At 45.1% G+C, this 23598-nt stretch overlaps 1 protein-coding gene across 2 annotated transcripts in view; it reads left to right on the top strand.

Annotated features, from left to right (window-relative positions):
- The first annotated feature begins 21253 nt into the window (after positions 1 to 21253).
- The window catches only part of LOC135506067 (ankyrin repeat domain-containing protein 6-like), a 32512-nt gene continuing 30167 nt past the window's right edge, over positions 21254 to 23598 (top strand). For both annotated transcript variants that reach the window (XM_064925453.1, XM_064925451.1), the window contains exon 1: positions 21254 to 21656. The gene's annotated coding sequence lies outside the window, so the exon portion shown is untranslated. The remainder of the gene's footprint in view (positions 21657 to 23598) is intronic.

The following is a 23598-nucleotide window of genomic DNA, read 5'->3' as shown; positions in this document are numbered from 1 at the left end:
AGAATATAACAACTCTTGAAATATTTTTACCATAGATGTAGCTAACCCTGGCTCCACCAAAAAGTCATCCCTTATTTGGATGACACACAATGGCCATGCATGGTGCTTGTTGATCATGTTGATTATAATTCAATTTGAACCACCCAAGGATGTGATTTGTTTTACCATGAATAAAGGGAATTGGACTTCTCTAAACCAAATATCAACATTTAAAGGAGATGTATCTAATGCTTGGATAGTTTCATCCGAGCCACTGGCTTAATCCTATTCTTCAACTTTTATATTTGGTTTAGTTGGAGACATGAAACAAACAGATCATTTGTTGAAAAAAAATAGTTGAAAAAAATCTAAGTTAAAGAATAGGACTAAATCAAATCAAACTTTAAATGCACTTTAAATCAAGTTTGATTTGATTTGACCATATTATTTAACTTGTATTTTTGAAATGAAGACGTAAATCTAACATATGAATTATTAAGTTAAGATCACATTTGACATCAACCAAAGCATGAAACCCTAGGCCTATATGTGTTGTCTATTTTGGTCATTTCCGTTGAACCCTGGGTTGAATTGAAACAATAGCTGTTGATGACTTTACAAAGGCTTTATAGGCCTAAATAATATCATTGATGATATGAGTGTTAAAGTATGGTTACATTTCATTTACTCTGTTAAACCTACCCTTTTGGAATGACTTTGATAGCAACAGTGAAATCTATTTAGTTATTAAGAGATCTCTCAATAATAATTCTCACAATAGCACATTGGTAGTAGTCCGTGACAAATATCAAAGCTGAGCAGGGCTGGACTTCGAAAAACCGGTAGCTGTAGATTGATCAAATCTCCAGTAGGAGGTGCTGCTCGGCCTATTGTTTATTCTTTCTGATAGTGGATAGAAAGTTGAAGATCTGACATTGTTTCGAAGGCACAAATTCAACACATTTTATACAATGTTTGTCAAAGTTGAAAATTGGTTACCATGATAATATAATTCTGTGGTTGAAATCTCATATGCTTATAACTAAATAAACCTTATTGAAGTGTTTGGGCAGGATAAGCCAATGTCTTTCAGGTGGAGGATTTAATCAAATTGTAGCAGCCCTTGTAGAAAAATCGAAGAGAACTTCAATACTTCTTTGAGAAACTGGGGCAGAAAATATGGTGAGAAAAAACATATCCCTATAAGAACATTAGCCATGCCTAGTTGCAAAGTCTGACGTTACTTTAATGGCGGATTAATGTCCCCAACATCTTGAAACCGAATATGTGCAGAATCAATCAATCAATCAATGAAATTAAATGACCACTCACTACTGAATGTACACTAGTTGGATCTCACTATTTGGTTTGTCTCTATTTTCTTATTTACAGTATCTTCACCCAGAGACACTTTGAATCAGAATCGGAATCAGAATCACTTAATTCGCCAAGTACAGTACAAGTACACATACCTGGAATTTGACTTAGTGAACAGGTGCTGCCAGCAATAGACAAATGTGCAGACAAAATACAGACAGAGGGATTTACACAAAGTCAACATACAGAATGTACAATATAAATACAGTAAACACAAGGGTGCGTGTTTTAGAGAAACACTACAGTAGCATACAATCCATTGTCCTGTATTTCCATACGAGACAGTACTTTAGCAGTCATATTCTATTGCAAAGGAGACCACAGATTTTTTTTGTAAATGTTTTTTTATATATTTAACTTGAGTGGTGTGTCAAGGTCAATTTCTGGACAAGAAAGGAAAAACCCGGGCAGTGTTTGGATAATGATATCTTTCCATATCAATTTGCATAGAGCTATAAAGGGGATGGCCCTTGACTGACTCTTGTTTTTCCATATGAATTCACATTGCAAGTGTTTGTTATTTTGCTTCCCATACATTCTCTCCTTTATGCCAATGTCATTAGTCATGTATGGGCACAGAGGGCATTATGAAGTACGTTGCACCAAGGTCATGCTTCAGTAGAGTCAATGCAGCACAGAGCCGTTGTCCTCAAACAGCTAGTTTCATACCCTGCTGCTATGATGTTTCTTTGCATTCTGCTGACACCTACTGGTAAATGTATTATTAGTTTTGCCCTAAATCTGCAAAATAATGCTGTGATTTTAATCACATTTTACAGGTCAACTGCCCAGTGCAGTCAAAAACATGATTTGCCTTTATTATGGCCTTGAGATAGAAGCTATTTTTCAGTCTCTCTGTCCCAGCTTTGATGCCCTTGTACTGACCTCGCCTTCTAGATGATAGCGGGGTGAACAGGCAGTGGCTCAGGTGGTTGTTGTCCTTGATTATCTTTTTGGCCTTCCTGTGATATCGGGTGTCCTGCAGGATGTATTTGCATAAACATCTGTCAACATCTAATTGGATGGAAACCTAGCTTATAAGAGTTATTTTTCATTTTTCCCCTCCCCAGTCATACTATTACCACAGAAGCTATTTTTGTCTTTGTTTTCAATTAAAATGGTCAAAATCCCAGTAAGATACTTAATTGTTACCCAGAAATACAGCTGTTTTCATACCCAGATAAAACTGTCTGCATTGGACCTTTAAGCCAACGTCATAGAGAAACCTCAAAAACATTCTGCACTCCGCAAATTCATTGTTTGGACATTTCAAATTGATGCATTGAAACTGGAGAATTGTCAATGGTGAGAAGAATAGGGGCATTCTCAAAAGTAAAAGGAGAAATTTAAGTATTCTGTCTGAAATTTGAATAAGAATCTATAATGGGAAACATTGGTCACCAAACATCAGACACCCCATCAGTCCTAGAACACTGTCAGTGAGGGATATTCCACTGTACAGAATCCATTTAAGGACATCCTCAGTCTTCAACCTATGCAGCTTCACTTCTCACTTCTCACCTCAACAGGTGTGCTTCTCCAACTTTCGAGTCAGGGGCTCATTTATCAATCACGTGTAGGCACACATCTGTGCTTAAACCATGCGTGGGATCATTTTCAAGCAAAGTGTGAGATTTATAAATATGAACGCTTGCTTGAGAATGAGCATAAATTTGAAAACAGCCATGACCATGTGCGCACACAGTGAACAGTTGTGGAATAACAGCTCGATCACACCGATAGCGGTACTGCACAAAATGTGACCAGCTTCATCTGGATAGTGTGCAATAAATTCAACATTCAACTTCTGCTACCGTTTCTGTTATACCGTCTACGCATACTGTTTGACACATACTTACGATAAATCAATCATCTACACCACACATAACGCACTGCAACTGCCTCTGCAACACAATGCTGCATGGCAAACACAGCGTTCCATTGCAAATAAATGTACTTCTGGTATACCAAAATGCATTAAAGCTGTCGGTGTGATCGAGGCCGCAAAATGGTTTTGCAGCATCATCTGGAAATGTGTGCAACAAAAGTTCAACATTCACCTTCTGCTACCTTCTGCTACTGCTTCTATTAAGCCCTCCCCAGGCGAACCACCACATTTAAACATGGACAGGTGACTGGAAATAGTACAAACAGTGTAGTTGTTCCCTCCGCAAGGCAATCAACCAAGCTAAATGTCAGTATAGACAAAATGGAGTCGCAATTCAACGGCTCAAACACGAGACATATGTGGCAGGGTCTACAGACAATCACGGACTACAAAAAGAAAACCAGCAACGTCACCGACAACGACGTCTTGCTTCCAGACAAACTAAACACATTTTTTGCCCGCTTTGAGGATAGTACACTGCCACCGACGCGGCCCGCTACCAAGGACTGTGGGTTCTCCGTGGCTGACGTGAGAAAGACATTTAAACGTGTTTACACTTGCAAGGCTGCCAGCCCAGATGGCATCCCTAGCCGTGTCCTCAGAGCATGCGCAGACCGGCTGGTATGTTTACAGACATATTCAATCTCTCCCTATCCCAGTCTGCTATCCCCACATTCTTCAAGATGGCCACCATTGTTCCTGTACCCAAGAAGGCAAAGATAACTGAACTAAATGACTATCGCCCAGTAGCACTCACTTCTGTCATCATGAAGTGCTTTGAGAGACTAGTCAAGGATCATATCACCTCCACCTTACCTGTCAACCTAGACTTCAATTTGCTTATTGCCCAAATAGGTCCACAGATGATGCAACCGCCATCACACTGCACACTTCCCCAACCCATCTGGACAAGAGGAATACCTATGTAAGAATGCTGTTTATCGACAATAGCTCAGCATTCAACACCCATCATTAAGCTTGAGGCCCTGGGTCTCAATCCCGCCTTGTGCAATTGGGTCCTGGACTTCCTGACGGGCCGCCCCCAGGTAGTGAAGGTAGGAAACAACATCTCCACTTCGCTGATCCTCAACACTGGGGCCCCACAAGGGTGCGTGCTCAGCTCCCTCTTGCACTCCCTGTTCACCCACGAATGCGTGGCCATGCACGCCTCCAACTCAATCATCAAGTTTGCAGACGATACAACAGTAGTAGCCTTAATGACCAACAACGACGAGACAGCCTACAGGGAGGAGGTGAGGGCACCCGGAGTGTGGTGTCAAGAAAACAATCCTCTCACTCAACGCTACCACCCAGAAGGTGAGGTCAGTACAGGTGCGTCAAAGCTGGGACTGAGAGACTGAAAAACTGCTTCTATATCAAGGCCATCAGACTGTTAAACAGTCATCACTAACACAGAGAGGCTGCTGCCTACATACAGACTTGAAATGGATCACTAGTCTATAATAATGCCACTTTAACAATGTTTACTTATCTTACATTATTTATTTATTTTATTTTTTATTTCACCTTTATTTACCCAGGTAAGCTAGTTGAGAACAAGTTCTTTACAACTGCGACCTGGCCAAGATAAAGCAAAGCAGTGCGACACAAACAACAAAACAGTTACACATGGAATAAACAAGCATATGTAACAGTATAGCTTTCTTACTTCCCCTCACCCCAGGCTCGAACCAGGGACCCTCTGCACACATCAACAATAGCCACCCTCAAAGCATTGTTACCCATCGTGCCACAAAAGCCAAGTCTCTTGCAGAGCAAGGAGAACCACTACTTCAGGGTCCCAGAGCGAGTGATGTCACCAATTGAAACGCTATTAGCGCGCACCACCCCTAACTAGCTAGCCATTTCACATCGGTTACACGTACAGTCAATAACAATAGAAAAAAAAGAAAGTCTATAAACAGTGTGTGCAAATGGCGTGAGGAGGTAAGGCAATAAAAAGGCCATTGTTGCAAAGTAATTACAATTTAGCAAATTAACAATGGAGTGATAGATGTGCAGATGGTGATGTACAAGTAGAAGTACTGGTGTACAAAAGAGCAGAAAAGTACATTTAAAAAATATGGGGATGAGGTAGGTAGATTGGGTGGGCTATTTACAGATGGGCTATGTACAGCTGCGGAGATCGTTTAGCTGCTCAGATTCATGTAGCTGATGTTTAAAGTTAGTGAGGGAAATATAAGTCTCTAGCTTCAGTGATTTTTGCAATTCGTTCCAGTCATTGGCGGCAGAGAACTGGAAGGAAAGGCGGCCAAACTAGGTGTTGGCTTTGGGGATGACCAGTGAGATATACCTGCTGGAGCGCGTGCTACGGGTGAGTGTTGTTATCGTGACCAGTGAACTGAGATAAGGCGGAGCTTAAAATGACGAACACTTACCACGCCGCATCTTGGTCTCCTCTTTACTACGATCGTGACAGAAGCGAGCATTTCATGGTGAAGTCTACACCAGTTGTGTTTGACTCATGTGACATACAATTTTATTTGAAGAAATATGTTGGACGGAAACTATCTTGCCCATGTTTTAACCAATCACAAAGATTTTTTAACTTTAATAGAAGTAAGAATAATCAAATACCTTTCACAGAAAGAGTAAGGAAAAAACAACAAATTAAGTCATGGCACATTTGACGTTATGTTTATGTATCACTGACTAACCCCTCCAAATAGGGTTCATAAAAATAGCTGCAGCAAAAACATAAGCAATTCAACATTTTTCACAAATCTATCAGTTCACAGCTAGGCAGCTTGTGTGTGTTCTGTTCAACCGAACACAATTTATCGTCAAGAAGCCTGATGACAGTTGTCCACAGAGAATATTCTCTCCACGATATCTTGGGATGCAGGGTCAGGAACCAGATCCAGTGCCATAGAGCACAAATACTTGCCTGCCAGAAGTGGAGAGGTGACTATGTAATCATGCCCCACTTTACCTCTTCCAGGTATTTCTGCAGCTCACTCAGGTACTTAATGCCCTGCTAGGTTGACCCTACGTCTAGACAGTGACCTCAAACAAAATCTTTGATGCGAGGAAGCTATAATTCTGAAGCACTGTGGTCAAGATGATTGCTGGATTCATCGTGCTGGAATCTTCCCGGGGTACCGCTACACCACGACAGTACTCTGATTTGCTGAAGTACAAAACTGCTTCCCTAATCAGTGGCTCCATCACTGTTGAGTGAAGTGCCAGAGACACACTTGGGTCCATCAGGCAAGCTGCTGCAGGGGTTGGAACACAGTTAGCAGCCAGAAGATTCTGTATGCATGCAAAGCGCTCACACAGTGTCTTCAACTGTTTTGCAACAGTAGTTGACTGTAAGTTTGCCTCAAGGTTGAAAAGGCATGGCACCACATCAGACAGCGACTGGCTTAAAAACTCTAACACGTTTTGGCTGCATGACCTTTGTCGGGAAGTACAAAGATATATTAATACAATGTCCTCTTTTGAACAGCTTTTCCAATCAACCCTGATTTGAAGAGGGAGGGGTTACCGAATTCATTGGACAGCACCTAGTAAGCAATAATATACCCATTTAAAATGAGAAATACTGTAGATATTTTATCAAATGCTAAGCAAGGCTAGAAATATTAGAAACTCTAGAAAGGTAGTTATAATGTTGAATATGACTGTGCAAGGTGGTAAGAATCGGAGAGTCATCTATTTTATAGTACACTAGAACACAGCAAACATGGACCATAACAGTCTAAACATAGCAGAGTCCTCTAGATGACAACAGTGACCTCTCACAACCCTACAGGAAATGGTTTAAATTAAGATATGGATTTTTCACAAGGTACTTAGTGGCCTGTAGTTTGTAAATCCCAAACGTTCCCTTTGGTTTAGCTGTTTAAGATGGTCCCATTTTCTAATTGAGGCCAGAACATGATCCTCCTTGTATGGAGGTAGGGTCACCATGGTGTAAGGACTTGTAGTGCCTTGCCATGGGGTAGTCTTCATTGCCTACCCGTATGGCGTACTTGTGTTCTGCTAAGCGGTCTTGAAGGCATCTCTTTATCCTTCTAATGTAGAACACCTTGCACTGTGGATATTACAATCTGTAGATGACATAAGTGGTTTTGCAGTTAATTAAATGCTTGACTTGGTACTCCATTTTAGAAGCTGTGTCAAAAAAATACCTTTTCTGTGCAATATTTCTGTCATGGTTGCACTGGTTGCATTTAAAAGAGCCCCTGGGTTTGTGCTCTCGTCAAGTTTTTTGAGAGTCACCAGGAAGATAGCTGTGGACTAATATGTCATTTAGGGTTGGACATCTCTTAAAGCTTTGGACTGGTGGTTCTGGGAAGACTTGGCGTAGTAGCATATCACTTTGGACGATTCCCAAATTATTTTAAATTATTATTTTAATGTTCTCTGCTTCAATGCCTCAGTGCTTTAACTTAAATTGTTTTTCCAATTTTTGTTTTTATGATAGTTTCAGTTTTTGTTTACTATAATAACCTTGGTTCCAAATGAGTCATGACACACTATACAGTGCACTAGTTTTGACCAGGACCATTTGGGACACAGACCATTACTCATCCTCCTCAAGGGGAATGCTGGGCTTGTGCTGTAGGAAGACCCCTGACAGTATGTGGGGAACCATGTTCATACCATGTTGATAGATTTGCCACTGCTCAGAAGACAAATCACTGGCAACGTAAGCCTACATTGTATTGTGACACTTGAGTGAAGAGGGTTTGGGTGGTTTTCCGGCCACTAAGCTGTTTGATTGAAGTTAACTTTATTTTTAAATGTAAGGAAGGTCTATTTTGTCTGACAAAAAAAACAGAAATTAAATACCAGTGAATTGATGAATAGTATAATTATGATTTTTTTTTTAATACGACATCTCCATGTAAATTTGAAGTTAACTGGTACAAAACGTCTCCAGGTGATTTTCAAGTTCCTCACTGATACTTTCTCAACCTCTTATTGGTCTATTTTTACCTTGTGAAAATCTACACATATTTTACTTCTCTTTGGAAATAAAATAACTAGTTTGACAGACCCATTTATCAGGTTTGGTTGTGGCTCATGTCTTTGTGGTTAGATCAGATGAAGCCCTTTGGACCACACAGCAGCAGTACACAAAGGTCCAGATTCTCACTCATGTGGCGAGGTCTAATGTAAATGTTTGGCCACTTTTGAGGACTTTGCAGTCATTTTTGATCAACCATTATTTAGAAGGCAAAATCATCATGTTATTGAACAATTTCATGGGATTATAATAGTTGTGTCTGTAGAAATGTGATTACAGTAAAGTGTGCTTTCTTTTCTTGATCAAAGTAAGTATTTCCTTCAATATCAAATTGCGTTCTCAAGGAAGCCATTGTCTTAATCTTCCAGTATGTAAAGACATAACAAAAAAGCATGGAGAAATGAGACATCCCGGTTTTCAGACACCGATATCCAGGGCTGCAGGAAATCATGTGGAAAGGCAGCATTTGCCACAGCACTTTTCAATCAGGTGTTGCAGCGCCACACCACTTTTGATTTAGTTTAATAAAATATACTGACGCAAAGCGTTAAAGAGGGACAAAGTGCTGTTTTTTAGACACATTTGCCTAATGATTTGTCAACTCGCTACTATTTCACTGTCTTTTACATCGGAGGGCTGCTGCAAGCACTTTGCATGTCTTGATCAATCAGATTCACGGAATTCCAGGTCACGTGGGCCGGGCGCAACGCACAACGCTCAAGGCGAGCTTTCCACTTTCCTCTGGTATTTATTTAGCAAGCGTCACGTCACTCACATAAATCATCACATACAGTGCCTTCAGAAAGTATTCACGTCCCTGAATTTTGTTTCAAAGTGGGATTCAAATGGATTTACACTGAACAAAAATATACATGCAACAATTTCAAAGATTTTATTCAGTTACAGTTCATATAAGGAAATCAACCGATTTCACATGAATGGGAATACAGATGTGCATCTGTTGGTCACAGCTACCTTAAAAAAAGGTAGGTGTGTGGTTCAGAAAACCAGTCCATATCTAGTGTGACCTCTATTTGCCACACATGCAGCATGACACATCTCCTTTGCATAGAGTTCATCAGGCTGTTGTCACATTCCTCATCAATGGCTATGCGAAGTTGGTGGATATTGGTGGGAACTAGAACACGTTGTCGTACACGTCGATCCAGAGAATCCAAAACATTCTCAATGGGTGAAAGTTCTGGTGAGTATGCAGACCATGTAAGAACTGGAAGATTTTCAGCCTCCAAGAATTGTGTACAGATCCTTGGGGCGGTATTGGCGGCGGATGGGGCGGTGATGGCGGCGGATGAATGGCATGACAATGGACCTCAGGGTTTATTCTTGGTATCTCTGTGCATTCCAATTTCCATCGATAAGATGCAATTGTGTTCATTGTCCGTAGCTTACTATATTCCTGCCCATACCATAACCCCACAGCCGCCATGGGGCAACGTTAACATGTTTAATCAGCTTCTTGATAAACCACACCTGTCAGGTGGATGGATTATCTTGGCAAAGGAGAAATGCTCATTAACAGGGCTGCAAACAAATTTGTGCAAAACATTTGAGAAAAATATGCTTTTTGTGCTGATGGAACATTTCTGGGAACTTTTATTTCAGCTCATGAAACATGGGACCAACACTTTACATGTTGTGTTTATGTTTTTATTTAGTGTATAAAATGAATCCCTAATTTCTCATCTCTGAAGCGGCTAAGGGAACACCTCCCTCTCTATGCTCAGTGTCACACCAGCCTTCGCTTTGGCTACCCCTCCTGTCCAGCTGGACATCCCGACCTCTCCGCTATACAGATGAGTCCAAGAAGGTGGGCACGACTCATGCCTGGAGCACCACAGGACTGCCATTGACAAGGTGCTCCAGATCGTACACCAGCTGCAGGCTACACAACCACCTTCCCAGCTCCTCGCGGTCGATCCAGCCACCCCATCACCATCTACATTACCCGGTCCAATCAGCAAAGTCCACCTGCCCCTCACGGAGTGGTTTGACGGCACCCCAGCTCACTGTAGGGGGTTTCTTCTGCAGTGTGACCTCCACCTTGCCCATCTTGTCGGTACGGACTCCGTTAGGGACAAGGTGGCATTGCTGATCTCGGTGCTGACAGACCGGGCTCTGGAGTGGGCACACGCCATCTGGGAGAGGGACAGTCCAGAAGTGCAGTCCTATGAGTGCTTCACCCAACTCTTCCATGCTGTTTTTGACCACTCTACAGAGGGCCGAGAGGGAGGTGAGCATCTCCTCCGTCTACGCCAAGGGTCCAAGACAGTGTCTGAGTACGCTTTGGATTTCCGGAAGGTGGCTGCATCCACTCACCACACTTTGTCCTGCCCTAGTGGACTCAGGTTCTGCAGGCACTTTCTTAGGCTGGTCAGTAGCCTCATCATTATGCATTCTGCTAGTCCCTTTACAACCCCCTATCCCAGTCCATGCCCTCGACAACCGTCCCCTAGGAACAGGACTGGTGTGCCAGTACACAATTCCCATTTCCCTCACAGTTGCTCACAACCACCATGAATGCATCACTTTCCTCATCTTAGACTCTCCTGCACAACCCATAGTTTTAGGTTTCCCCTGGTTACAGTTGTATAATCCCAGGATATCGTGGACAGAGAGGAGGTTGTTGGGTTGGTCGCAGGAGTGTCAGGGGCGGTGTCTCTGTCTATCTGTGCCACCTCCGTGGTAAGTCCGGACCAGGCCACCCACATCCCTTTCCCAGTGGAATACCGCGACCTGCAGGTGGCTTTTTCGAAGACTCGTGCCACGTGCCTTCCCCCTCATCGCCCATTGGACTGCACTATTGACCTACTGCCTGGTTCTACCCTCCCGCAGGGCACATATACCCTCTCTCGCATGCAGAGACCGAAGCCATGGAGGTCTATGTCCAGGAGACACTGGCCCAAGGATTCCTCAGTCCGTCCACCTCTCCGGCCTCCTCCAGCTCTTTTTCATGAAGGACAGAGGTCTCCGCCCCTGTATCGATTACCGGACACTGAATAAGGCAACTGTTAAAGTCAGTTATCCCCTGTCTCTCATACCCACTGTGCACAGTGCTCAGTACTTTACCAAATTGCATTTGCGCAGTGTCTACTGTCAGGATTTGGCCAGGGTTGTTCCGGGTTTTTGTCAGTAGATGTCCCCATTGTGCTTTTTGTCCCTGTGTTTTTCCCTTGATCCCCATTATTGTTTGCACCTGTGTCTCGTTTCCCCTGATTGTATTTAATCCCTTTGTTTCCCTCAGTTCTGTGCTCTGTGTTTGTATGTTAGCACCCTGCCCTAGTGTTCTGTGTGCTCTTGTCGATTCCGGGTGAAGTTCTTGTGGTATTCTGTTTTTTGTTTTTGTTTATTTTTTGGTGAGTTTCTTTTGAGGTCTTTTTGTGTTTTTCCTACCACCTTTTGGATTTGCCATTTTTTGTATTTTAGGATTTTTTCTTTATTAAATACACCGTCTTAAGTACTGCTGTGTCTGCCTCATCTTCTGGGTTTTGCTGTCTATTCGTGGCTCAGTTGGTTAAGTGACTGTTTCTCACTCCGGAGACCCAGGTTCGAAACCGGGTCCTGACAGAAACACAGAGCCAAAAATGAACCCAGAGGCAGCCAGTTCCCAGGACCTTTTGCCACGCTGTCCCACCACCAGGAGACTGTCCAACGCCACGAAGCCGCCCTGGTTCAGCAAGAGGCCTTAATGGCTAGACATTCTCATCTTCTGTCGGAGATGCTGACTTCCATAAAGCAGATATCTGATCGACTTACCCCGGCAACGGTTCCCGTCCCAGTACCTCAGGTTCACGTACCCATGGCAGTTAACCCCCTGGCTGAACCTCGTCTTCCACCTCCCCAACGGTTCTCAGGTGATCCAAGTGCTTGTAAAGGCTTTCTCACTCAATGTTCTCTCTCCTTTGAGCTGCAACCTTCGTCGTTTCCCACCGACCGGTCTAAGATCGCATATATCATTACCCTGCTGTCGGAAAAAGCCCTGGCCTGGGCTACTGCTGTGTGGGATGCCCATAGTTCCTGCTGTGCCAGCTACTCTGCCTTTGCTGAGGAATTCAAACGAGTGTTTCAAGGCCCAAGCAGTGGTTCTGACTCAGCCAAACAGCTCCTGACTCTCCATCAAGGTTGGCGCAGCGTGACGGACTATGCCATCCAGTTCCGCACGGTGGCAGCAGCGAGTGGCTGGAACAACGAGGCGCTCACGGTGTGCTTTCTGAAAGGCCTTTCCGACACTATCCAAGATGAACTGGCCACTCGGGAACCACCGGACAATCTCGAGTCCCTGATCAAGTTGGCCTCACGCATTGACCAGCGTCTGAGAGAGAGAGAACTCAACCGTAGACCTCTAGCCCCTATCAGTCCCAGCTCCGAGTCCCCACCTTTATCATCGCTGGCTCCACCGGAACCCATGCAGATTGGACGCATCTCCCAGGCTGAGAGAGACCGCCGGATGAGGGAGCGACGCTGTCTATATTGCGGCAAACCGGGCCATTTCCGTTCCACGTGTCCCGGGCTCCAGGGAAACGCTCTGTCCCGTACAGACCGGGGGAACTGTAACGGGAAACATAACCTCCTCCCATCCGTCCAACTCCCGTCTGCTCATTCCAGTCACCCTCTCCTGGGACAACCACAAGCTTCACCTTCAAGCCTTGGTAGACTCTGGAGCCGCAGGTAACTTCATGGATGGTGTCTGGGCGAAGGAGAATGGCGTTCCCTCTGAACCTCTAAGTGACCCCATGAGGGTTACTACATTGGATGGAAGCCCTTTGGGATCTGGACTTGTCACTCATGTCACTACCTCCTTGAGACTTTCAGTTTCACAACACCAGGAATTGATGAACTTTCATTTGATCTCCTGTTCCGAGTTCCCTCTCGTCCTTGGATACCCCTGGCTTCACAGCCATAACCCTCACATCGACTGGTCTGTGGGCACTATCAAGCAGTGGGGTCCTACGTGCCAAGCTACTTGTATTTTCCAGAATTCCCCGAGTTCTACTCCCGAGTCTTTAGAATCCATCGACCTGACCCGAGTTCCCGAGTGTTACCATGACCTCAAACTGGTGTTTAGCAAACAGAGGGCCACCATGCTACCACCCCATAGATCTTACGATTGCCCCATCGACCTGTTTCCGGGCACTTGCCCCCAGGGGTCGGATCTTTTCCCTATCTCCACCCGAACGAGCTGCTATGGATACCTACATCAAGGACTCTCTGGAAGCAGGCCTCATGCGTCCATCAACCTCCCCGGCGGGAGCAGGGTTTTTCTTTGTGGCCAAGAAAGATGGTGGATTACGTCCTTGCATCGACTACCGGGGACTCAATGACATAACCGTCCGTAACCGTTACCCGCTACCCCTTATGGCCACAGCCTTCGAGCTGCTCCAGGAAGCAGTTGTTTTCACTAAGCTTGACCTGCGGAACGCATACCATCTTGTGCGGATCAGACCTGGTGACGAGTGGAAGACCGCTTTCAACACGCCTACTGGTCACTATGAATACTTGGTGATGCCCTTCGGCCTGACCAACGCCCCAGCGGTGTTCCAAGCGCTCATAAACGATGTGCTTAGGGATATGCTTAACATATTTGTGTTCGTTTACTTGGATGACATCCTCATCTTTTCGAGCTCCCTTCAAGAACACACTAAGCATGTCAGACAAGTACTCAAACGCCTCCTGGACAGCCATCTGTACGTTAAGCCGGAAAAATGTGAATTCCATTCATCCCGAGTACAATTCCTGGGATTTGTAGTGGAACCCGGTCGAGTCCAAATGGACCCTAGGAAGGTAGGGGCGGTAGCGGATTGGCCCACCCCAAATCCGTTAAGGATGTTCAGCGTTTCCTGGGCTTCACAAACTTTTACCGCAAGTTCATCAAGAACTTCAGTTTGGTGGCAGCTCCTCTCTCAGCTTTAACCAAAGGTGGCAATGCAAGGTTTGTGTGGGGAAGAGAAGCTGAGACGGCCTTCCAAGGACTCAAGCAGCGCGTCCTCTCTGCTCCCATCCTGATACTACCGACTATGGATGAACCATTTGTGGTGGAGGTAGACGCATCAGAGGTTGGTGTTGGAGCTGTCCTGTCTCAGAGGGGTGAAGACAAGAAGCTTCATCCGTGCGCTTTCTTCTCACACCGGCTTACCCCGACTGAGAGGAACTACGATGTGGGGATCGTGAACTCCTAGCGGTTAAGATGGCATTGAAGGAATGGAGACACTGGCTCGAGGGGGCTTCTCACCCGTTTCAAGTGCTTACGGACCACAAAAATCTGGAGTATATCCAGCAGGCGAAGCGATTGAACTCTAGACAAGCTAGATGGTCTCTTTTCTTCAATCGATTCCAGTTTATCCTCACCTATCGGCCCGGGTCGAAGAATCTCAAACCGGATGCCCTGTCCCGAGTCTACGCTCCTGCCATTCGAGATGACACGGACATGCCTGTCCTTCCTGCTGCTAAGATTGTGGCTCCGATCTCGTGGCAAGTTGAGGATACCGTGAGACGTGCTCAAGCTAGCGAACCGGACCCTAAAGGAGGCCCTGCCAATCGGTTGTTTGTTCCCAAGGCAGTGAGGACTCAGGTCCTTCTGTGGGGGCACTCCTCTCGCCTCACCTGTCATCCGGGCGTAGGTCGCACCTTGGAGTTCATCCAGCGTAAGTTCTGGTGGCCTACCATAAGAGAAGACGTTGCCACTTTCGTCAATGCCTGCCCCGTGTGCTGCCAGGGCAAATCTTCTCACCTCCGCCCTCAAGGACTCCTTCACCCTTTACCTGTTCCCCACATACCCTGGTCCCATATCTCATTGGACTTTATTACTGGACTTCCTCCATCCCATGGCAATACTACTATCCTAGTCATAATCGACAGGTTTTCAAAGGCGGCCAGGTTCGTCCCTCTGACTAAGTTACCTTCTGCCAAGGAAACGGCTGAGTTGGTAATTAATCATGTGTTCCGAGTCTTCGGCATTCCTCAAGATGTGGTTTCTGACAGAGGTCCCCAGTTCGCCTCAAGGTTTTGGAAGGCCTTCTGCCAACTCATGGGGGCTTCTGCCAGTCTATCTTCAGGGTACCATCCGGAGTCCAACGGCCAAACAGAGAGGATGAATCAAGAGCTGGAAACCACCCTCCGATGTATGACTCGTGACAACCCGTCCACATGGTCATCCTTTATTGTTTGGGCCGAATACGCGCACAACACCTTGCGCTCCTCCTCCACTGGTATGTCCCCGCACGAGTGTCAGTTTGGCTATGCTCCTCCATTGTTCCCGGACCAGGAGGCAGAAGTCAGAGTGCCTTCAGCCTTGAGGTTCGTCAGACGCTGTCGGCTTATGTGGAGGAAGACCCGTCTTAATCTGATGCGTTCCTCACAGAGGTATCAACAACAAGCCAACAGACGTCGCCGTCCCGGGCCTACCCTGCGCCCCGGCCAGAGAGTCTGGCTTTCCACAAGAGACTTACCTCTACGGGTGGAGTCTCGCAAGCTGTCCCAAAAATACATCGGTCCCTTCAAGGTTGCCAGGAGAGTTAACCCAGTTTCTTATCGCCTACACTTACCCAGATCCCTTAAGATTAATCCCACATTTCATGTGTCATTGTTAAAACCTGTTGTTTTTTCTCCCCTTGTCCCGGCAGACAGACCTCCCCCTCCGCCTCGTGTCATTGGAGGCCAGCCGGCTTATACCGTCCACCGGATACTGGATTCCCGCCAGGTGCAGCGGTCCTGGCAGTATCTGGTGGACTGGGAAGGCTACGGTCCTGAGGAGCGCTCCTGGGTTCCTGCCAAAGACATCCTGGACCCTGACCTCATTCGTCAGTTCAGGGTCCTCCACCCTGAGAGCTGGTAGGAACGTCAGGAGCCGTTCCTAGGGGGGATTCTGTCAGGATTTGGCCAGGGTTGTTCCGGGTTTTTGTCAGTAGATGTCCCCATTGTGCTTTTTGTCCCTGTGTTTTTCCCTTGATCCCCATTATTGTTTGCACCTGTGTCTCGTTTCCCCTGATTGTATTTAATCCCTTTGTTTCCCTCAGTTCTGTGCTCTGTGTTTGTATGTTAGCACCCTGCCCTAGTGTTCTGTGTGCTCTTGTCGATTCCGGGTGAAGTTCTTGTGGTATTCTGTTTTTTGTTTTTGTTTATTTTTTGGTGAGTTTCTTTTGAGGTCTTTTTGTGTTTTTCCTACCACCTTTTGGATTTGCCATTTTTTGTATTTTAGGATTTTTTCTTTATTAAATACACCGTCTTAAGTACTGCTGTGTCTGCCTCATCTTCTGGGTTCTGCTGTCTATTCGTGGCTCAGTTGGTTAAGTGACTGTTTCTCACTCCGGAGACCCAGGTTCGAAACCGGGTCCTGACAGTCTACAACCTGGTGCGCATCACAGGGGATGAATGGAAGACCGCCTTTAGTACCAGCACCAGGCACTATGAATACAGGGTAATGACCTACGGCCTGTCAAATGCACACTCTGTGTTTTAATCCTTCATTAATGAGGTGTTTAGAGACATGTTGGGTCGCTGTGTAGTGGTGTACATTGACAGCATCTTGGTATACCCCACTACACATGACCAACATGTCTCATGTCAGGTCTGTTTTGGATAGGCTGATAGGGCATCACCTGTATGCCAAGGTGGAGAAGTGCCTTTTCTTTCAGTAGGCGGTCTCCTTCCTGGGCCATCGGATATCCACCGTGGGAGTGGAGACGGAAGAGAATAGGGTCAGTGCAGTACGGTCGTGGCCTGTTCCATCCAACATAAAGGCGGTGCAGTGCTTCCTAGGTTTTTCCAACTATTTCAGGTGCTTCATTAGGGGTTTCAGCACAGTGGGGGCCCTTCTCACCTCCCTCCTGAAGAGAGGTCCTAGACACCTGCGCTGGACTGAGGCCAACGAAGCCTTCCGTGTGCTCAACAAACATTTTACGAACACACCTGTTCTGGCTCCTCCTCACCCGTCTCTGCCCTTCATTATGGAGGTGAACGCCTCCGAGGTTGGAGTAGGAGCTGTTCTTTCCCAACGCATTGCCGCCTAAACTCCATCCATGCACCTTCCGTGAGTAGAAGCTGTCTCCCGCGGAGCTAAATTACGATGTGGGGGATCGTGAGTTGCTGACCGTCAAGAATGCTCTGAAAACATGGCGGCACTGGCTGGTGGTTGCTCAACAACCATTCCTTGTTTGGACGGACCACTGGAACCTAGAGTATATTCAAGCAGTGACGAGGCTGAACCCGCGTCATGCCAGGTGGGCCCTATTCTTCACCAGGTATGGCTTTACCCTCCCCAACTGGCCGGGATCTATGAATGTCAAGGCCGATGCGTTGTCCAGCGTGCATGACACAGAGGATCGGAGAGTGACACCCATTATTCCCCTGTCCCGCATTGGAACACCGCACACACCCGGTAGAAGGCGTAGGCCGATCGTCACCGCAGTGTGGCCCCGGTCTTTCACCCTGGTGACAGGGTCTAGCTTTCTACAAAGGACCTGCCCCTCCGCCTACCTGTTTGTGGGTCTGTTCAAAGTCCTGAGGAGAGTCAATGAGGTGACGTACAGATTACAGCTCCCCCGTCAATTACCTTATCTCACCCTCATTTCATGTATCTCTCCTCAGGCTGGTGCCAGCTGGTCCCTTGGCTAGTGCTGGACCCCACAACGCACCTCCCCCTCCCTTGGATGCCGTGGGGTTCCCTGCATACTCTATCCGCAGCCTGTTGGACTCACGGCATGGTGTACCTGGTCGACTGGGATGGGTACGGTCCCGAAGAGCTGTGCCGGGTTCCGGTGCGGGACATCTTGGACCCCTCTCTCATTCGGGACTTCCACAGGTGTTGTCCCGACCAACCCGCACCGCGTCTCCAGGGTCGTCCCCAAGGTCAGCGGCGCCCCGTTGCTGGAGCAGCGCCTTGGGGAGGGGGTGTGTGTATCTGTAACTGTCACACCAGCGTTCGCTTTGGCTCCCCCTCCTGTCCAGCTCAGGTGTTCGGGATCGCTGGCCTTCTGGCTGCTGCCGAACCTGCTGCTGGCAAACGCTCTTCACTCATCAACCCCGGACTTGTCTCGTCATCATTACAAACATCTGGTTCCAATCCCCACTCTATCACTGTATATACACTCAAATCAAATCAAATCAAATGTATTTATATAGCCCTTCGTACATCAGCTGATATCTCAAAGTGCTGTACAGAAACCCAGCCTAAAACCCCAAACAGCAAGCAATGCAGGTGTAGAAGCACGATGGCTAGGAAAAACTCCCTAGAAAGGCCAAAACCTAGGAAGAAACCTAGAGAGGAACCAGGCTATGTGGGGTGGCCAGTCCTCTTCTGGTTGTGCCGGGTGGAGATTATAACAGAACATGGCCAAGATGTTCAAATGTTCATAAATGACCAGCATGGTCGAATAATAATAAGGCAGAACAGTTGAAACTGGAGCAGCAGCACGGCCAGGTGGACTGGGGACAGCAAGGAGTTATCATGTCAGGTAGTCCTGGTCCTAGGGCTCAGGTCCTCCGAGAGAGAAAGAAAGAGAGAAGGAGAGAATTAGATTCACACAGGACACCGAATAGGACAGGAGAAGTACTCCAGATATAACAAACTGACCCTAGCCCCCCGACACATAAACTACTGCAGCATAAATACTGGAGGCTGAGACAGGAGGGGTCAGGAGACACTGTGGCCCCATCCGAGGACACCCCCGGACAGGGCCAAATCGGAAGGATATAACCCCACCCACTTTGCAAAAGCACAGCCCCCACACCACTAGAGGGATATCTTCAACCACCAACTTACCATCCTGAGACAAGGCTGAGTACTCCCTCTGTCATTTGTATTTGTCGTCATTGTAAATGTTGCTTTGAGTACTTTATTTTGCACTTTTGGTTTCGTCCCGTTTTTACATATATTGTGCTTTAACTTCATGCGACGAGCAATCCCGGATCCGGGATCCTATTTATAGCCTCAAGCTTATTAGCATAACGCAACATTAACTATTCATGAAAATCGCAAATGAAATGAATTAAATATATTTGCTCTCAAGCTTAGACTTTAGTTAACAACACTGTCATCTCAGATTTTCTAAATATGCTTTTCAACCATAGCTAAACAAGCATTTGTGTAAGAGTATTGATAGCTAGCATAGCTACAAGCCTAGAATTCAGCCAGCAACATTTTCACAAAAACAAGAAAAGCATTCAAATAAAATCATTTACCTTTGAAGAACTTCAGATGTTTTCAATGAGGAGACTCTCAGTTAGATAGCAAATGTTCAGTTTTTCCTGAAAGATTCTTTGTGTAGGAGAAATCGCTCCGTGGCTACCAAAAAACCCCAAAAATTCAGTCACCAAAACACCGAACTTTTTTTCCAAATTAACTCCATAATATCGACTGAAACATGGCAAACGTTGTTTAGAATCAATCCTCAAGGTGTTTTTCACATATCTCTTCATTGATATATCGTTCGTGGAAGTCTGCTTTCTTCTCTGAATTACATGGAAAAATACTTGCAGCTGAGGTTTACGCACCAATTTCGACGCAGGACACCGGGCGGACACCTGGTAAATGTGGTCTCTTATGGTCAATCTTCCAATGATATGCCTACAAATACGTCACAATGCTGCAGACACCTTGGGGAAACGGCAGAAATTGTGGGCTCATTCCTGGCGCATTCACAGCCATATAAGGAGACATTGGAAAGCAGCGCTTCATCTTGGTTGCGCCTGTAGCATCAGTTCTGTGGCACTCACAGATAATATCTTTGCAGTTTTGGAAATGTCAGAGTGTTTTCTTTCCAAAGCTGTCAATTATATGCATAGTCGAGCATCTTTTCGTGACAAAATATCTTGTTTAAAACGGGAACGTTTTTTATCCAAAAATGAAATACTGCCCCTAGAGTTCAAAGAGGTTAATAAACTCAGTAGTTCTAAACCTGTGACTGCCTCCTGCCTACTCCTCTCTACACTTGTGAAAATAAACTGTGGTAGATTTCAATACGTTCTCACCTCATTTACTATCACTCATTCTCACTAATCAAAATTACACAATAGGCAACAACTAACAGGCAATGAGGGTAAAGGACAAGAGCTAAGAAAAGGAAGCATCTTCAAAGTATTAGGATTGTCTCAGCAATTAGTGTATTGATATGCTACACCTGTCAGGTGGATGGATTATCTTGGCAAATGAGAAATGCTCACTAACAGGGATGTAAACACATTTGTGCACATCATTTGAGAGAAATAAGCTTTTTGTACATATGAAACATTTTGAGCATCTTTTATTTCAGCTCATGAAATAAGTGTTTTAAAGTCACAAGACCGCTTTACAAACTCTCAAATAAAAACTAGATTAATTAAGACATATTATTCCGGGAATTCTGAACTGGGACTGTGAGACATAGAACCTGGAATGAGAGAATTATTAAGCCATGATGACAGTGTGGCAACATGTAAACATCCCCCAGAGTTCGGCCAAGCCCTGTTACTGCTGTAACCCCTCACTGACCCCTGACAGGGATCATCCCTGAGCTCCTGAAGTAACCTACTATACACACATCTGAGTAGGGAGTTTAGTAAACAACTTCTTATTGAGCGACAGATGTTCATTTCATTCCCTTGTGAAATTGGATATCATACGATATATGATACAGTATAGAGACATTTAAATACATAGGCTATCATTTAGTGTTTGTGTAGGATAATGTCAAATGTGCTGGAAAGCCACCCATGTAACAATCTGCTACCTCAGTTTGTAGTTCAAGTAAACATTATGATCCAGATTTGGATAATCTTGCATGCCCCAATTACCTAATTTAGGTGCTTGTTCAGTAGGATTTTGTAAAACTGATTGTTGGTTAATGAAATACCCTCTTTCAGACCCAGAGAAACAGTTGTTAATGGCTGGTTAATAAAGAACTAGGGTTGTAGAGTGTAGACAGTAAGGAATTTCATAGCATGATGAGCCTGTTGAGCATACAATCGAAATGACAGGGATTGCCTTTCACTTTCTCGTAGGAAATAAAGTGACTGGCCAGTTGCTGTCCACAGGCTGGTTGACGCGGACTGGACTGTGTCTCTTTCCAAACAGTTGAATCGTATCAGCGCTCCTTCATTTCACCTCATTAACAGAGGCTGTCACGAGCTATTGATATGTAAATTGGACTGAACGGGCGGTTGTGTCAAGACATACTCGGACGGAGTTTACTTGGGACTCAGTGCGCCTCGCTGCGGACCCTATGTTTTTACTCTCTGCGGACCCTATGTTTTTACTCTCTGCCTGGATAAACGGAGCCATCGACGTCGCCTCAAGTTTCTTGTTACCTTTAAATACCCCGCACATACCCCGCACCGCGTCTCGTGCTTGGAATTGGGTTTATATCCAAAGGATTTGTAATCGGACCGAGAGTTCGTCTGGGGAATTACGCGGGGAACATTTTGGTATGAGCTTAATATCTGCTACTTTTTCAGTTTTGTGTAGGCTGATGGTGGGTTTTTCTATCGTATTCTCTATTCTCGAAATTCATTAATACATATAATATTTGGTTTCTTTTTAATCATGTTCAATCTGAGACCTGTGTAGCCTAGGCTGTTTCGATCAAATTAGATTTTTTTTGCCATTTGTATTATTGACAATTTGAGACAGAAATGTATGCCTTTTCAACAGTTTTATGCAGAAGGGGACCACCCTTGTCTGGCTCCTAGAGCACCCTTGCCTAGCCTCCCTAGTAGAATTCCACGTGCCTATGGGTAGCCTACCTGCCACTATGTCATGTAAATCCAAATGAATAAAATAGTTGATCTATTTCAGAACGTGAATGCCCTATCTTACATTGGGTGGAGAGAAAGGGAGAAAGTTTCAGATAGAGTGGATAGTTGAAGAAGCTAGGAGGTATATCAAAGGAACACGTTGAGATGACCTAATTTTGCATATCAGTGGAATGTAAGAGGAGCTTGTAAGTAAGGGTCTTATCATTATAAATTGCAGGTCGAAGGTAATTACTCTGTTACAAGGAAATAATGAGCAGAAATCCCTCTAGGCTGTACAAAACTCACTTTAATAGAGCGTTTATATAAATGTAAAGGGGACATTCCACTGTAACAGACTGACAATGTGTGTCAAACAAAAAAACAATGATTGAAACTTAAACAAACCATATAACTCTCTGCACAATGACTACTTTGAGCAGTTTTGCTCACTCTGTAAGGAGGCTACTCAGAATTTCCCTCAACCATCTTAAACTTCTGACATTAGTCATCATAGAGGGATCATAGCTTTCTTCTGGATTTCATATCAGAGGAAATAACATGGTTTTCATTTAGCTGTAAATAATATCCCAATCAATGTTAATACAGAATGAGTGATTTGAATTTTTTTTTTCTGAGGGTGCTGAATAGGCCTTGTGTCTTGACTTCACTATTCAGTCTTGTGCTTATCATGAAAGCGTTCATGCATGTAGTCTGTGTGTGTAGGAGTTGCCTAGATGTCTCCCTTGCCTGGCCTTCTGCTGGGTTCCCTGGGGAGCTGATTAGCGGGGCCAGTGTGATTTAGAGGTCAGTAGGGCACCTGGTGTGTAATGGGGAAATTATTACTCATAATGGAAGGGGGCCCATTAAACTCATATGAGATCAGGAAACCAGAGATTATTTTTTACATTGATTATGGTTTTTCTTCCCAGGTGGTGAGACAATGCCTATTATCAGCGTACAAGATAAGTGCTAAGGAAAGAGCCATTTTATGATGGGCTACTAGCCAACTACTGCTTGATGTTTTGTCTTTTTAATTGACATTTTAGGGAATGCAAGTCTAATGGGGAGATTGTAAAACAGAAGTGCACTTTCAGACATAAATCATTTTGTAAATTGGTCTTTACTTGGGATTTAATAGGAGCTCAAGCTGCCTAGTGGGCCATTGAAGGAGCAAGTGAATAGCCTGGTGGCACAATAAAGAAAGATTTCTTCAGTCTTTTGCCTAGCAGGGGATCTAAACCTCTATTGGTTTCTTGAAACAATAAATGCTTGTCATTACCCACAGCTCCTTGCTCTTTCAGCACAGTCAAATCTGCTATCATTAAGTGTTTTAGCGCAGATAACTGAAGAATAGAGAAAATATTGATGTTTGGTCCTTCCTTTCAGAGGCAGGCTGAACAGAGTAGCTGTTAACAAAGCAGTGGTAGCAAGGGGAGTGAGTGTTCCATTCTGGGGAGCAGGGTGGGCTGCCCCTCAGCTCACACATTAACATTCATTAGTCCTCTCCAGCTGGAGACTGGCTGGAAAGGCTGGCAGTCCCCCTTGCTGTGCACTTGTTATCGTGTGTGTGTGTGTGTCTGTGCCTTTGTGTCTGTATGCGAGGAGACCGAAAGAGAGAGCTGTGTGTGTGTGT

This window comes from Oncorhynchus masou, chromosome 19 (genome assembly GCF_036934945.1).
Source record: "Oncorhynchus masou masou isolate Uvic2021 chromosome 19, UVic_Omas_1.1, whole genome shotgun sequence".
NCBI lineage: Eukaryota > Metazoa > Chordata > Actinopteri > Salmoniformes > Salmonidae > Oncorhynchus > Oncorhynchus masou.
Note: the sequence above shows the minus strand (reverse complement) of the source record. Positions and strands in the feature narration are given on the sequence as shown.